Consider the following 6000-nt stretch of genomic DNA (forward strand, 5'->3'; position numbering starts at 1 on the left):
ACTTAACCCTTTAAGGTACGCACCATGAAAAAAGCAAAGGAAAAATTATTTCTTTGCATTTTTTATTCAATTATGATAACAATAACAACAATCAATATTTTTTTTTAAATTAGATCCTACAGTATTTTAGATACAGTGCTCTACCAAACGGTTGAGATGTCTGTTCATAGTAAAAGAACAACATTCAGAACAAGTCATATTAAGTGCAATTTCTTGACCAATAAAAAATCTGATGGTTGCTATTGATGGCTCCAAACACATCAAGAGTGTGTGTGAGTGTGTGTGTGTGAGTGTGTGTGTGTGTGTGTGTGTGTGTGTGTGTGTGTGTGTGCGTGCGTGTGTGTGTGTGTGTGTGTGTGTGTGTGTGCTGGTGCAAAAGTTCAACCAAGATTTGATTAGTACGGAGCCCCCCCAAGTCCCACTTTGTCAAAAAAAAATTATTATAACTATCTTGTGGCCTCAGGATAGTAACTCGTGGCCTCAAGATTTTGTTACTATCTTGAGACCACAAGTTACTATCTTGAGGCCACGAGTTGCTATCTTGAGGCCACAAGTTACTATCTTGAGGCCATGAGTTACTATCTTGAGGCCATGCCCACGAAATACTATCTTGAGGGCCACGAGTTACTATCTTGAGGCTACGAGTTACTATCTTGAGGCCACGAGTTGCTATCTTGAGGCCACGAGTTAGTATCTTGAGGCCACGAGTTAGTATCTTGAGGCCACGAGTTGGTATCTTGAGGCCACGAATTAGTATCTTGAAGCCACGAGTTAGTATCTTGAGGCCACGAGTTAGTATCTTGAGGCCACGAGTTAGTATCTTGAGGCCACGAGTTAGTATCTTGAGGCCACGAGTTAGTATCTTGAGGCCACGAGTTACTATCTTGAGGCCACGAGTTGCTATCTTGAGGCCACAAGTTGCTATCTTGAGGCCACGAGTTGCTATCTTGAGGCCACGAGTTGCTATCTTGAGGCCACGAGTTGCTATCTTGAGGCCACGAGTTGCTATCTTGAGGCCACGAGGCCACGAGTTAGTATCTTGAGGCCACGAGTTAGTATCTTGAGGCCACGAGTTACTATCTTGAGGCCACGAGTTACTATCTTGAGGCCACGAGTTGCTATCTTTTGGCCACGAGTTGCTATCTTGAGGCCACGAGTTAGTATCTTGAGGCCACGAGTTAGTATCTTGAGGCCACGAGTTATTATCTTGAGGCCACGAGTTACTACCTTGAGCCCACGAGTTAGTATCTTGAGGCTACGAGTTAGTATCTTGAGGCCACGAGTTAGTATCTTGAGGCCACGAGTTACTATCTTGAGGCCACAAGATAGTATCTTGAGGCCACGAGTTACTACCTTGAGCCCACGAGTTACTATCTTGAGGCCACAAATTACTATCTTGAGGCCACGAGTTGCTATCTTGAGGCCACGAGTTACTACTTGAGGCCACGAGTTACTATCTTGAGGCCACGAGTTGCTATCTTGAGGCCACGAGTTACTATCTTGAGGCCACGAGTTGCTATCTTGAGGCCACGAGTTTCTATCTTGAGGCCACGAGTTACTATCTTGAGGCCACAAGTTACTATCTTGAGGCCACGAGTTGCTATCTTGAGGCCACGAGTTGCTATCTTGAGGCCACGAGATAGTATTTCGAGGCCACGAATTAGTATCTCGAGGCCACAAATTACTATCTCGAGGCCACAAATTACTATCTCGAGGCCACGAGTTAGTATCTTGAGGCCACGAGTTACTATCTTGAGGCCACAAGATAGTATCTTGAGGCCACAAGTTACTACCTTGAGCCCACGAGTTACTATCTTGAGGCCACGAGTTACTATCTTGAGACTACGAGTTAGTATCTTGAGGCCACGAGTTACTACCTTGAGGCCACGAGTTAGTATCTTGAGGCAACGAGTTACTATCTTGAGGCCACAAGATAGTATCTTGAGGCCACGAGTTACTACCTTGAGCCCACGAGTTACTATCTTGAAGCCACGAGTTACTATCTTGAGACTACGAGTTAGTATCTTGAGGCCACGAGTTACTACCTTGAGGCCACGAGTTACTACCTTGAGCCCACGAGTTACTACCTTGAGCCCACGAGTTACTATCTTGAGGCCACGAGATACTATCTTGAGGCCACGAGTTACTACCTTGAGCCCACAAGTTACTATCTTGAGGCCACGAGTTACTTTCTTGAGCCCACGAGATAGTATCTTGAGCCCATGAGATACTATCTTGAGATACTATATTGATCAAATATTTCTCATCAAATATGTAATTTAATAATATTAAATGTATCATTTTACCAACACTAACCCTTTTGTTCATTGTAAATAGCTAATTTTACCAACATTAGCTAATTTTACCAACATTAGCTAATTTTACCAACATTAGCTAGCTTCTCTACCCTAAAAGGACTACTCAACCGTTTGGTAGAGCATTTTTTGAAAAAATTATTTGACCCTTATAAGACTTATTTTTGTTTAATTAAGTTACATAATTCTGTTTAACATCTCCTCTGAAACGATAATATGTCAACAAAATAGTTTTACCTTTAAAAGTCCCGCCGATATGCGTCATCAAAGGATGAGTAAATTTTTGCTGTGTCACATGCTGTTTGAAGGAACAATAAAAAGGCATGCTGCTCACAGACACAGCGCCATCTAGTGGATTTTTTTTAGCATTGCACAACTACACCAAACAATAGAGATGACTCATTCAGGTTGAGTTAAGCTTGATGCATTTTTCAATTAAATATAGTGACTTAAAGTGGGGTCTACCAAACGGTTGAGTAGTACCTTAAAGGGTTAAAGTGCTCTATTTTCGACACACTTATTTTGCACTTAATATACTAAAAGCTTACCTTTAGTACTGCTTAATATAAACTTAAGATCATCTTAGTGTACTCAATTGTGCTTTTTTGAGACACACTGAAGATAAACTGAAGTGTATTTTTAATATACTATTTCATATTTTCAACAAATGTATTTCGTTACCAGTTTTAGTATAATTGAAACCATCTTTAAATACAATAATAAACTATTTAAATTATAATAATAGTAATATTAAATTATTTACAAATTATACTTAGAATGTATTCCGAGATTAAAAAAGTGCACTAAAATACATTTTATTACACTTCCATAATACACTTCCATAATGTACTTAAAGTGCTCTATTTTCGACATACTTATTTTGCACTTAATATACTAAAAGCTTACCTTTAGTACTGCTTAATATAAACTTAAGATCATCTTAGTGTACTCAACTGTGCTATTTTGAGACACACTGAAGATGAACTAAAATACGCTTTTAACATACTATTTCAGCTTTAATTTATTTTATTTTGTTACCCCTTTTAGTACAATTGAACCCATCTTTATTGCATTTTAAATACACTTAAATTATTTAAAATTTAAGAATATATAATATATACAAATCATATTTATGTATTGCTCACATTTTTTTTTATATAGTAAATCATTTCAAATATGTTTTAATACTGTGAACAGTACCTTTATAAAACAATTAAATATGTTAATGGTGTATTAAAACACATTAAAAAAAAATTTGTATAAAACACACACTTTGAAAGCTAGTAAACTTTAATGTATTACCCAGTGTACATCAGTACAGCAGCATATGTAAACTGTAAAAAAAAATACATTAACATAAAATACAGTGATCTGCAGAGGTATTATAAACAACAACAAAAAAACTAACTTCAATAAACCCAACTAGTCAATAAAGTGCAATCATTAATAGCTGCAAACAGTTACAGTACTGTTACTGATTGGTCTTTGAGTTTGCCTTATTGTTGCATTTCCTTCGAATCAGTGCTCGCACCTCAGACGTGTTGGAAATTGTTTGATCACAGTGTCTATGAAAGGGGGAAAAGATGAGTTTATTTTTATATTAAAGCAAAATTAACCTCTGTTAAAAAAGTAACTGTTCCCTATCAAAAGGGAAATTGCACTGCTTCGATGATGCTATTGGGGAACAATGTTCTCTAGGCGCCTCTTTCATTCTTCTGAGTCGCACTAGTCGTGTCATAGGCTGTCGCCAGTCAAATTCTATTGCCGAGATTGTACAGCTTTTCAAACACTGGTTTACATGGAGGGTGTTCCCCATATCGTCATCAATGCAGTGTCTCATTCCCTGTTCTCAGGGAACAGAGGTCGTAACCTAGACGTTTTTTATTACAACACAGTACACTGTAAAAAAATTCTAACCTCTCCAAGTCAAAATTTTCTAGTGACGGGTCACATCTAAATTTTTTAATTGGCCCAAGTGCAATTCTTGTTGCAATAGTCTGTTAACATTGGCTCAATGAGAAATAATACGTCAGACTAATTGAAAAATTTAGATGTGATCAGTCACTAGAAATTTTTGACTTGGGGATGTAATTTTTTTTTTTTACAGTGTATAATGTTTTGACATTTCCCTCTGTTGTACATACAAGGTGAAAAAGACATACTGTTAAATGTATTATAAATGCATTAAAGTATATTTGTTTTGTACTAAAAACATACTTAAGTACATATTTATTACATTTAATAGTAAGTCTTTTTCACCTAGTAAAAATGGAATTCTTTAACATAGCATGTAATGCTTAGTTCATATATTTTAACAGTAGACATTTAATATAACATGTTAATTAAGAAAAGGAGTTAATAAAATAGCTCTTGAACAACTGTGAAGTCTACATATGTCACTGTATCACAGCAAAAAAGGGCACTTTAGGCTAACCGTTTAACTGAAAAAGTATACTCAGCCAACAAGAATAATAATTAAAATGTACAACAAATGCTAATCTTGTTTTAGTCAGCCCCCTTTGACTTTGAGAGCAAAAAAAAAAAGTTATGTGCAGAAACACAAACTCTCAAACTCTTCAAAGAGTTAAGGAAATTAGAAGTAGTGCAAAATATTGTAAGCCATGACAAGTGACTTGCAGCTGTCCCAAAAAAACAATTAAATAGATTTTTACATGAATGAACACAAATTAGACTAGACTAAGAAACTAGGAAAAAATGTTGGAAAAAAACTAGGACAAAAACTAAACAGTGAGCTATTTATTTATGCAAAACAGCAACTAAAACTTACCAGTAACTTCTGATAGCAGTATCTTCATCTCTTCGAGATTCGACTTGGAAAAAATAAAAACAACACTAACAGTTACTTTTTCTATTAACGTTAGAAAAAAAATCTAAATACTGTCATGATCACTCATTAGTTGCAAAACATTTAAGAATTCCGTTAATCTTAGAAATAAAAACTGAAATATCGTAGACTAATGAAACCTTCACGTTTGAAAAGGTTAATCGCAAAAAAACTCACCTAATCCATATGAATCGCGTGGTTTCCTCCAAGTCCTCTAAAGAAACACGATCGCTCTAGTTTGAATTTAGACTTCTATCTCTGAATTATTACACCGTGTCCTAACTACACGCGACGCGACGCCGAAATATAATCACATTCAATGAACGCACAGCCGTCAGCAAGCTCTGAGTGAGGTGTGAGCTCATAATTACACCAGAACCAATCACAGACGTTCAACAGCTGGAACCAATCAGGATTAGTCACGTGTGTTATTAGTGTTTTTCAAATTCAAACAAGTACAACATATTTTTGGACAACATTTAAACATATTTGGAAAATGTATCTATGATGCATTTAAAATAATATGATGTTGATATCCATGTGGGAATTTCAGTAGTAAAAACATATCATGTAATGGACAACAGCCCTTTACAAGTAGCCTACAAACAAGTAAAAGTGAACAACATTCATTTTAAGTGCTTATTGCAATGCTTAATGATAGTTGACAAATGTTTATAATACATTAGAAGTTGGTACATTATACAAAAAAATCTAAAATATTAAAATGGTAAAATGATAAATATTACAAATATATTGCAGTAGGCCTAAGTGTTTAAAGTACTTTAAACACATTAAAAGCTTTTTATATTTTAGATTAACCATTTTAATATTTTAGATTTA

Source organism: Squalius cephalus (assembly GCF_949319135.1).
Source record: "Squalius cephalus genome assembly, contig: scaffold_45, whole genome shotgun sequence".
NCBI classification, from domain to species: Eukaryota; Metazoa; Chordata; class Actinopteri; order Cypriniformes; family Leuciscidae; genus Squalius; species Squalius cephalus.